This window comes from Mauremys reevesii, linkage group 17 (genome assembly GCF_016161935.1).
Source record: "Mauremys reevesii isolate NIE-2019 linkage group 17, ASM1616193v1, whole genome shotgun sequence".
Classification (NCBI taxonomy): Eukaryota; Metazoa; Chordata; order Testudines; family Geoemydidae; genus Mauremys; species Mauremys reevesii.
In genome coordinates, this window is record NC_052639.1 from 11,917,241 (window position 1) to 11,928,595 (window position 11,355).

The following is an 11,355-nucleotide window of genomic DNA, read 5'->3' on the forward strand; positions in this document are numbered from 1 at the left end:
ATATAAGGCGTTGGTGAGACCTCATTTGGAGTATTGTGTGCAGTTTTGGTCTCCCATGTTTAAGAAGGATGAATTCAAACTAGAACGGGTACAAAGAAGGGCCACTAGAATGATCCGAGGAATGGAAGGCCTTTCGTATGAAAGGAGACTTGAGGAGCTGGTTTGTTTTCCTTAACCAAAAGAAGGATAAGAGGAGATATGATTACACTCTTTAAATATATCAGAGGATAAATACCAGGGAAGGAGAAGAATTATTTCAGCTCAGTGCTAATGTGGACACGAGGACAAACGGATATAAACTGTCAGTCAGGAAATTCAGGCTTGAAATTAGACGAAGGTTTCTAACCATCAGGAGTGCAATACTGGAACAGCCTACCGAGGGAAACCGTGCGGGCGAAGGACCTCCAAGACTATAAGATTAAGATAGATAAGTGTATGGAGTGGATGGTATGATAGCATAACTCGCTTAGTCAATAGGGCAATTAAGTGCCACACTGGTAAATAGAACAATGGGTCAATGGTATGATATAACCTTTTCCAGAGGGTTTGGCTGGAGAGTCTTGCCCGCATGCTCGGGGTTCAGCTGACCGCCATATTTGGGGTCGGGAAGGAATTTTCCTCCAGGGAAGATTGGCAATGGCCCTGGAGGTTTTTCGCCTTCCTCCGAAGCATGGGGCAGGGGTCGCTTGCTAAGGAGTGGGTGGATCGGCTTATGTGGCCTGCATCTTGCAGGAGGTCAGACTAGATGATCATAATGGTCCCTTCTGATCTTGAATTCTATGATTCTATGATTCTATGAATGGAGACACTCCCCCCCACCCCAGGGGATGCTGGGACATGCCGGCCATTTCTGGGAGTGGCACGGAGGGACGGAGGCAGAGTGGGCAGGGAGCCACCTCAGTGCTGCTGGCACATCTCTGCACACTGATGGGGGGAGGGGAGCAGAGGGCCTCCATGTGCTGCCTGGGGTAGGGGCAGTGCACAGAGCTGCCTCCCCTCCCGGGTCTATTACAGGAGTGGGTGGGTGGTGTCTTTTGGCCTGCAAGGTGCAGCAGGTCGGACTAGATGATCACATTGTTCCCTTCTGACCTTAAAGGCTTTGAGTCTAAAAGGGAGAGGGAAGTAAAGATATTTTTTTTTAAATAAACCAAACATTGTAATACCAGATAACTCCAACAGCTCATTGTACAGTCCCACCCCTTTCTTCCTCCACTGTGTGTTGAATGACCTGCAGGACATTGATTCTCTCATTTCATTGATAAACTGATACAACGTGACTGAAATAAAACCAATTCCCAGTAGAGAAAATGTCACTTCCTGCATTGGCTGGGAATCGAACCCAGGTCAACTGCTTGGAAGGCAGCTATGCTCACCACTATACCACCAATGCATCTGGCAAAAGTGCCACTTATGCTTGCCCAATGAGGCTAGAGCAGCATTGAGGCACTTTTCTGCCTGTTAAAATGTACTGGATTCTCATCACTAAAAACACCTCCATCTTCACTTGGGTTTGAACCATCAGCCTTTCAATTAGCCAGCAAAGCCTTTCAATTAGCCAGCAAAGTTGTTAATCACAGGGTATGTCTACACTATGGGATTATTCCAATTTTACAGAAATTGTTTTTTGGAAACAGATTGTATAAAGTCGAGTGCACGCGGCCACACTAAGCACATGAATTAAGTGGTGTGCGTCCATGTACGAGGCTAGTGTCAATTTCCAGAGTGTTGCATTGTGGGTAGCTATCCCATAGCTATCCCATAGTTCCCGCAGTCTCCCCCGCCCATTGGAATTCCGCGTTGAGATCCCAATGCCTGATGGGGCAAAAACAGTGTCATGGGTGATTCTGGGTAAATGTTGTCACTCAATCCTCCCTCCGTGAAAGAAACGGCAGACAATCATTTCGTGCCCTTTTCCCTGGATTGCCCGGGCAGACGCCATAGCACGGCAACCATGGAGCCCGTTCAGCCTTTTTTCACTGTCACCGTATGTCTACTGGATGGTGCTGACAGACGCGGTACTGCAGCGCTACACGGCAGCATCCCCTTGCCTTTTGCAAGTTAGCAAAGATAGTTACTAGCCATCCCATCCCATCTGCTGCTTTGCAAGTTGACAATGACAGTGACCAGTCATAATGTACTGTCTGCTGCTGTCATGGGTGCTCCTGGCCGGCCTCGGTGAGGTCAGCTGGGGACGCATGGACAAAAATGGGAATGACTCCCCCGGTCATTCCCTTCTTTACGTTTTGTCTAAAGGGAGAGTCAGTCCTGTCTAGACTATCAGACAAGCCTACTAAAGAACCAGAGAGGCAAACAGCCACTCCGGGTCAGAGCCCCAGACATCCCGCAGAAATGATGAGCTGCATGCCATTCTAGGGGTGCCCTGCAACAACCACACCCATTGCTTCCTCCTCCCCACCCCTCCGGGGCTACTGTTGCAGTTATCCCCCCATTTGTGTGATGAAGTAATAAAGAATGCAGGAATTTGAAACAACACTGACTTTATTGCCTCTGCAAGTAGAGCTCAAAGGAGGAGGGGGGGCAGCCTCCAGCTGCTATGATATTCCAGGCAGGACTGAATCTCCATTAGACAAAGCTTAAAGAAGAGAATGACCTGGGAGTCATTCACATTTTTGCCCAGGTGCCCCTGGGCGACCTCACCGAGGTCAGCCAGGAGCACTCACGGGATGACGATGACTGATACCAGTCCTACTGTACCGTCTGCCATCTGGAAGGGAAGGGAAGGGAAGGGGATGCTGCTGTGTAGTGCTGCAGCACAACATGTGCCAGCAGAATCCGGTAGACATACGGTGACATTGAAAAAGCGAATTTATTTTTTCCCTTTGCTTTCACGGGGGAGGGGGGGCAATGACATATACCCTGAACCACCCGTGACAATGTTTTTGACCCTTCAGGCTTTGGGAACTCAGCCAAGAATTCAAATGGTTTTTGGAGAGTGCGGGAACTGTGGGATAGCTACAGTCATCAGCCGCCTCCCTCCATGAGCGTCCATTTCATTCTTTGGCTTTCTGGTACGCTTGTCTCAGCTCCTTAAGTTTCAGCACTGTGTTGAGTCCCTGATGTGGCCTCTCTCCATCATAGCCTGGGAGATTTTTTTCAAATGTTTTGGCATTTCGTCTTTTGGAATGGAGTTCTGATAGAACAGATTCATCTCCCCATACAAAGATCAGCTTCAGTATCTCCCCTACAGTCAATGCTGGAGCTCTTTTTGGATTCTGGGACTGCATGGTCACCTGTGTTGATCGGCGCTCCACGCTGGGCAAACAGGAAATGAAATTCAAAAGTTCATGGGGCTTTTTCTGTTTACCTGGCCAGTGCATCCGAGTTCAGATTGCTGTGCAGAGCGGTCACAATGGTGCACTGTGGGATAGCACCCGGAGGCCAATACCGTTGAATTGTGGCCACATTAACCCTAATCCGACATGGCAATGCCGATTTCAGCGCTACTCCCCTCTTCGGAGAGGAGTACAGATACGGTAGTAAGAGACCTTTATATCGATATAAAGGGCTTCGTTGTGTGGATGGGTGCAGGGTTAATGCGATTTAACGCTGCTAAATTCGATATAAACTCGTAGTGTTGACCAGGCCAGAGAGAGCAGCAGGTTTCCCATATTGTTTCCCGCTCTTGTTTTCTTGACTAGTTTCTCCTCTGCACCAACTTGCTATTTTTCTTTATGAGCCTGGCTAGCTCAGTGGGCAGAGCATCAAACTTTTAATCTGAGGGTCCAGGGTTCAAGTCCCTGGTCAGGTGATAAACTACTCCCCAAGATCTTACACTGTCTTGCTGGAGTCCTCTTTGATGTTACTTTTTCTCTTCAGGATTTTCCCTTTCCTCAGAAGGGCCTTTTTGTGTGTGGTTTGAAGGGGCAACTTCCTGACAGCCCCTCTGTCCTTGCAGCCTGGAGGAATAAAGGCCTCTGGGCATAGAGCATGTTCCTCCCCTGCGCGCGCGCGCGCGCACACACACACACACACACACACACACACACACACACACACAGAATATCCCTAAGGAATTAGAATCACCTGCTGCCTTCCTCTGTCCTGCTGGATCCCCAAATGAAGATGCTCTTCAGCCTAAACCCATGTCGCCTCTTTTCCCAGTGCCCCTCAGACCCAACCCTCAGTCCCTCCTATGCTCACTGCTCCTCACTCCCAACCCGAGCCTGCTCCTCTTCACCCTTCTCCTCTGTCCCAACCCACAGGCCCCTTCTCCTCATGCTGCTCCTCAATCCCAATCCACGGCTCCCTCCTTCCCTCCAGCAGCAGGTGCTTCAGACCCGCTCAGGAAGATTTTATTGCAAGGTTTTGTGTATGAGTCTGCATGTGGATTTTACAGTGTGTTGGAAATAGGTTGGGTTGCTTGCCGAAATGATCACTTGTGGTTGGTGCTGGACTCCCAGTCTCCATGTTATTGGGGGCAGGAGAAATAAAGGGTTGTTATCCTTGTTGTGTGAATCGAGGGCAGCACAACTGTGCTTGGCAGACCCCGATTGAGGGACTCACCCTCAATTCAATAGCACTTGCTAGGCAGGGGACAGGGGTTCCAAAGCTGAGTGGGCTGGGGTCTGGGTCCCAATGCTAAAATTTAGGTGTCAGACCAACTTTAGGACAGGGTGGCTGTAGAGGGATGAGTGAGTCCCTAGACAACATAGTGAGTATGGAGCCTTCTTATATTCCCCCCTTTTCCACCCAGGATGGCAGGTGAACTGTACAGAGGCACCTCTGGGCTTGCTCTGACTAAGGACAACAGCTGTGAGTGGGGTGCAGAGCGGGGATGGCTCATGTTAAAGGACTTTTGGTTGCTGGACTTACGAACCGTAGGGAGAAGGACACTGCCCAGCTTATCTGGGGGGTGGGTCTTTCCCTTGTGGTTTATGTTTATGTGTTGGGGCTGCTGACATGACTTCTACTAACCTTGGGCTTACATTGCAGTGTAGACATACCCTGAGAGGGCATCTAGACTGTGATAAAATCCCACTGGCCCGGCTGGCCTGGATGATCTGATTTGGGCTCCTGGGGCTCAGGTTGTGGAGCTAAAAACTACAGCGTAGACATCTGGGCTCAGACTGGAGCCCAGGCTCGGAGACCTCACCCTCATGGGGTCTCGGAGGCTGGGCTGAAGCCCAAGTGTCTACGCTGAATCAACTGACCCAGGGTTTGAGAATAGTGACTTGGGTGTGTTAATGGCAGTATAGACATAATGCTGGGCTATGTCCACACTGCAATGAAACACCCAGCGCTGTCCCGTGCCAGTGCAGGCTCCCAGGCTAGGGCCATGGGGTGGTAAATTTGCAGCGTAGACCTCTCGGCTCAGGCTCAATACCGGGCTCTGGGAGCCCTCAAGGTTGGGAGGGAGTTTAGCAAGCAAACAAGGTAAAATGGCAGTGGAGTATTAGCCTGGACTCAATGGCATTTCTCCATTGGTCTGTCTGCTTTGGGGCAGAGACAATAACACGTCCTGCTGCATTCGTTATTTCAAAGGGCGGTTTAGGATTTTCATCCTCACACACGGTGCACAAAGCAGGACTCAACCCTCGGTACAAACTAAACAAGCTGCCCACAGGTTCTGCCAGCCACAATGAGCCATTCAGTGTGAGAGCCCAGACCTGCCCCTGTCCCAGAGGAAGCAGGATCATCTGTGACAGGCTGGAACACTGACCTATCAGCTCTTAACTCCCAAATTTTCAGTAAGTCTGTTATCAGTGCCTGTGAGTATAATTTAAACAACTATACTGGGCTGGACCAAAGAGCTCTGTGTTTTGTCTTCCCACAGTAGCCAATACCAGGTTGCCCAAGAGTTAGTCAATAAGGCACCACTGGGAATTGAACCCAGGATTTCCTGTTTACAAGACAGGTGCTTTAGCCAGCTAAGCCATGGTGCCTGCCTGTGGCAACAGCACAGTGTCTGCCCACACCTGACTCCCTGCCATCCCCACTGGGGCCTGACAAGCTTTGCTTGTGTTTGGATTCTGCAAAGCAGAGGAGCAGGTGACGTTTTCCTTGCAAGGTGCGTGTGTGCGTGTGTGCGTGTGTGTGTGTGTGTGTGTGTGTGTGTGTGTGTGTGTGAGAGGGAGAGAGAGAGAGAGAGAGAGAGAATCTTTGGCCAGGTCTGCACTACAAGGTTACTTCAGCATCATTATATTGCTCAGATGCGTGAAAAACACACAACGCTCCCTCGGTCAGCAGCTTGTGGCTGGTGCACACACTGCAATACCACGTCTGGCGACAAAATTGCCCTGTTTTGGTGACAAAATAAAACCACCTCGACGAGAGGCCTAGTGCTTTTTGCAGCAAACTTAAAGTGACAAATGTCAGTGTAAATGCTGCTGGTCATTATATCACCATAACTGGCCTCCACCAGTATCCCTCCATGCCTGCCGTGAACTCACCTGCCCTGCATTCCTGCTACAGAGGCTGGGTACCTCCCCTTTCATAGCTCCAGAAAGTTCTGACAGCTGAGCCGCTATCTACACCGGGATTAGGTTGATAGAACTGCATTGCCAGCCTAAGTCATGTAATTACACCAACCTAATTTTGTAGTGTAGACCTGTCCAAAGAATCACACACACACCTTGGGAGCAAAACTTCATCTGCTCCTCTGCTTTATAGAATCCAAACACGAACAACACTTCTCAGGGCCCAGTGGGGATTGGCAGAGAGTCAGGTGTGGGCCATCTTTATCCCAGGAGAGATGGACTCTAAGGGTACGTCTCCATTGCAATGTAAGCCCAGGTGTGGCACGCTGTGCTCAGAGCAGCACCTGGAAGCCCCATATTCACCACTCTCATATAATGATGACATGGTTTGTACAAAGTCTGCCTGGTGAGGTGTCATTTCAAAAGTCTTGATCTGTTGAACATTAATATCGTGTTGGATTGTGTGTGCTCGCATTGGTTGGGAAGTTATGAAGTTTTGCTCTGTGTGCGTTACTGAGATATGTTATGAGGTTGGGAAATGCCCCCACCAGCCTTTCAGGTGCGACAAGGGAGGAGCCAGACTCGCTGCTGGCCCATTGAAGGGATCCACACTCCCAAGGACCATCCCAGGAACCGTGTACAATGCAGGCTTCTCCGAGATAGCACAGCGACAATGGACACTGATTGACTCACATCGTAGCAAAGGAGCTTCCTAGCAAGTCAGAGGAAACTATGAAAGAGGGGAAGAGACATCATGACCTGGCCTCTCTCCCCCACAACTCAGCAGCTGGAAACGCACCTGGAGGAAAAAGACTGAACTGAACTGACTCAGAAATCAGAAGAGAATAATAACAATAATACTTTCAAACCAAAGTCCCCAAACAGACTAGTATTAGTTTTTCAGCAGAAAATTTTCAGTTTGGGGAATTTTGTTTTCTCAGTCAGACTTGGCCAAGGGAAGCAGGGAGAAAATGTTTGAGTTGCCTCCTTCAGAACAGCTTGGCCTAGATACTAGCTCTGGTTCACTGTTGTGGCCTTGCTCGAGTTGAGGGTATTTTAATAATTTGGGCAGGTCCCAGGGTGTTTTGGGGAGAAGATGAGGATGTTACCTCTTGAGATAAAAACTAAGAAATACAGCACTAGAGAATTTCTTTTTTAAAGAAATCTGGGATTTAGACATTTTATTTAAAGCAAGGGAGTTCTGAGTTTCTGAGAAGGTTTTTGTTTGCAAGAAGCAAGATCGTTTGAGCTGTCATTGTACCAAAGGGGAGATGGTTGTCTACAAAGGAGGGTGAAAACTAAATGCATCCGATGAGGATGGGATTTGAACCCATGCATGCAGAGCACAATGGATTAGCAGTCCATCACCTTAACCACTCGGCCACCTCATCTGAGCTGTTAAAAAGGGACAGGAGGAGAAATCTAAGGCCAGCAGAGCTAGGGCCAATAAGGAGTTTTTAAATACTACGCAGAAGCAGGGGCTGAATGAGCTCCCCCCTCACATCTAGTGAGGAGCTGGGGGAAAGACTTCAGGAACAGAGCGTGTTTGCACAGACACACCTACTCTGCCTAGGTATGCAGCATGATGGGGCCGCTTTCCCAAAATGACCAGTTTCGGCTGGTGGTGGGTTACAAATCACTTTAGGATTCAATGGAATGAAATGTTATTATCCTTCCTGCATGATTGAAGGGCAGCAGAACATACCTAGACTGTCCTGATGGAGGGGTGGGTGGGTGGGTGAGGAATAGCTTTTATTGGACTTCATAGAAGTGATTGAGAACATCACCCTAAACCAGTGGTCCCCAAACATTTCACTCTGTGCCCTCTTAGCCATGGCTGTGGCCCCTTGGAAGCCGCAGTCAAGAACTGAGGCTGGGAGTGGGGCTGTTGCTTGCTGGGGAGAGGGGTGCAGACAGGGGTAAGGGGGTCGAGGCTGAGCTGGGAGCCAGAGCCCCAGGCTGACGTTGGGGTTGGGGAAGAGCTGGGGCAGAGTGGGGCTGAGTGCTGCTCCCTCCATGGGGGCTGGCTCAGGCCCTGAGGTGCCCCCATGCATGTTCCTCTGTGTCCCCCTAGGAGTCATGCCCCACATTTTGGGAACCACTGAACCCTACTCGCTAAGCAGGGGCTAGTGATGCCAAAGCCCAGGGAAAGGGAGAACAAGTGCGGGCCCCCAGCACTGGAGCCATGTGAAGGGGCTGCAGGAGAGGGGCAATGGCTGGTGGCCCAGGAGTTAAGGGCAAAGGGGGCACAGGAGGGGGCAGGAGTTAGGGGTGAAGGAGGTGCAAGGGGTGGGAGTGCAGGAGCTAGCGGTAAAGGGGGAGTGGGGACCGTCCAGGGGCAATGGGGAAGTGCCAAAGTACAAGCTTTGCCCAGGGCACCATTTTCCCTAATGCTGGTCTGAGCAAACAATTGGAAATGACCCTTCAGTGAGACCAGAACCATCGTGTAGAAAAGCCCCTTTGTTAAGTGTTAGTGGCTGAGGGCTTAGGAGATGGGTTAGAAAGCAACAGGCGTCTTTCTGTGGAGGTTTGATTCTTGCCTGTTAGGCAAGGCTGGTGTGTGGTGTCTCCATGGCTGTACTTTCCGTGTCTGATCTGCCACAGGGAGCCAAGTCTAGACATATTCAGAGGCTCTATGCCAGCGTTTCTCAAATTTCCTTTCACTGCAACCCCCTTCTGCCCAAAAAAAACTTACTCCATGGCCCTGGAAAGAGGGACTAGGCCCCTCCCCACTGAGCAGAGGCAGGGAAGACAAAGCCTGAGCCCTGCCCCAGTTAGGGGAGGTCAAAACCAGAGCTTGAAGGATTCAGCCCTGGGTGGTGGGGCTCAGAAATTTGGCTTCAGCCCCAGGCCCCAACAAGTCTAACGCCAGCCCTGGCAACCCCATTAAAACACGGTTATGACCCACTTTGGGGTCTTGCCCCACAGCTTGAGAACCACTGCTCTATGCTGAGGGGAGAGAGTTTTCCTGGGGGTGTAGTTAATCCACTTCCCAAGAGGTGGCAGCTATGTCAGTGGGAGAAGCTATATCGGTGGGTGTGCAAGCTGTGGTGTTTGCCACATTTAAGAAGTTTAATCAAACCCCATTTTTAAAACCACCTGTGGTCTGGGAATGGCAAAGGAGCTCGATGAATCAGGGTTTGTCCTTCAAAGTCCTGAAAATCACGATTCCCTACTCAGGTCATTGTGGGGGTATAGCTCAGCGGTAGAGTGCTTGACTGCAGCTCAAGTGATCCTCAAGTGGTCAGATTAGATGCTCTAATCGTCTCTTCTGGCCATAAAGGCGACTAATTTCTGAAAAGCTGAGTGTAGCATTGGGAGCAGCATCTGATGTTTTCCTGTCTAGCCGGCTTGCTGCCTAGAACGAACGCTCCTTGAGTGGGGTGATCCACAGGGAGTAGCTCAAACCTCCAAAGTGCCTGGCCAGGGGCAGGACATTAGCACAGCAAGGGAGGGGTGTGGCAGTGACATCACAAAGGCCTTTTGCAGGACCTCAGACTATTGGCCAAAGGTGGTGGGGAGGTGGTGACCTCACAGAGAGATGCTGACATCAGCCAGGCAGGACAGGGGCGAGGGGCCAGGGAAACCTCAGAGACCCTGTGGCTTTGCTTCAGCAAGTCTCCTTCTCCAGGTCTCTCTTTGAGGACTGAGAGAGTATTCGGGTTCAGGCACGTGAGCGCCAGGAGGAACCTCTTTCGAGTTTTCTCCTTCCCTTTTCATGATTTTACTAGAAAACAGCCATCCCTGTTTAGAAGGTAAGAGCCTCCTTGAGGTTTGAAACCTGTTCGGTCTGATCCATCTGGTGACAGTTGAATTCTAGGCATGGAAAACACAAACTTAAGGAGGCAGAATTTTATTCCGCACCTGGGATTTTGTCCCATAGAATCAGTGGGGACATTAGGGTTTGTCCTTTTTGTTTCACCTTTTCCTCCATCCATCCCTTCCTCCTTTCTCTTTGTCTCTTGCTTCTTTTGTCCTTTCACCTGTTCCCCTCCCAACACCAGGAGCGGTGTGTGTGTGTGTGTGTGTGTGTGTGTGTGTGTGTGTGTGTGTGTGTGTGTGTGTGTGTGTGTGTGTGTGTGTGTGTGTGTGTGTTGTGGGGGAGTGCTCTGCAGCTCCCACTGTGGGAGGTCCACCCAAAAATGTGGGGCTGAAATAGTGCTCGGGTAGTGATCCCCACCAGTGACCTGGGCCATCCTTTGGGCTCTCTGGTGAGAACCCTCAGCCTCCCGTCCTCAGTCTCTACCCTGATTGGCTGAGCAGGGGGTTATTGACAGGGAGGAGACTCAGGTCCTTGTTGTTCTCTTTTAAGACCAAGGAAATAAGTCAGAACCTGTTATATGTTGACAAATTTTGCTGCTTTGCTGCATTAATGGTCTCTGAGCAGTTCATGATTCTCTCTAACATTGCAGTTCTCCTCAAATACTTGCTGAATAATTACTGTGCACTGTTGTTGGTCTGGAGCTCATCTGAGAGCACTTTATTCAGGTCATTCAGTGTTTGAAATTCAAGATCTGATGGTTAGTTTGAAAATCAGGGCTCTTGGGTCCTATTCCCAACTCTGCCACTGGCTGGCTGTGTGACCTAAGACAAGTCAATTCTCCTTTCTCAGCCTTAGCTTCTCCTCTCTCAAGTAGGGATAATGATGATCCGCTCCTACCTAGCTCAAGGTGGGTGGAGGATGGGGATCCATTGGAGAGTGTCACTAGGAGTATCAGAGGGGCCGTGTTAGTCTGGATTTGTAAAAGCAGCAAAGACTCCTGTGGCACCTGGCTAAGCAAACAGAACAAACCCCAAATCCCCCCTGTGCTTTGGGAGCCAGGTTTGCTGTGGGAATCCTGTAGTTCAGATGACTTCACGCCTGGGCATTGTGATTCTTTACCAGTTTCTCTGGCATTGGGGCAGTTTTGTGCTCACA

General features: G+C 50.0%; 3 non-coding genes across 3 annotated transcripts; all 3 read right to left on the bottom strand.

Annotated features, from left to right (window-relative positions):
* Window positions 1-1,318: 1,318 nt before the first annotated feature.
* TRNAG-UCC lies at window positions 1,319-1,390 on the bottom strand. The gene has a single exon. It is a non-coding gene; the product is annotated as a tRNA-Gly (tRNA).
* A 4,439-nt stretch (window positions 1,391-5,829) lies between these two features.
* Window positions 5,830-5,903, bottom strand: TRNAT-UGU. The gene has a single exon. It is a non-coding gene; the product is annotated as a tRNA-Thr (tRNA).
* Window positions 5,904-7,746: 1,843 nt separating this feature from the next.
* On the bottom strand, window positions 7,747-7,828 carry TRNAS-GCU. Its single transcript has one exon. It is a non-coding gene; the product is annotated as a tRNA-Ser (tRNA).
* Window positions 7,829-11,355: the final 3,527 nt, after the last annotated feature.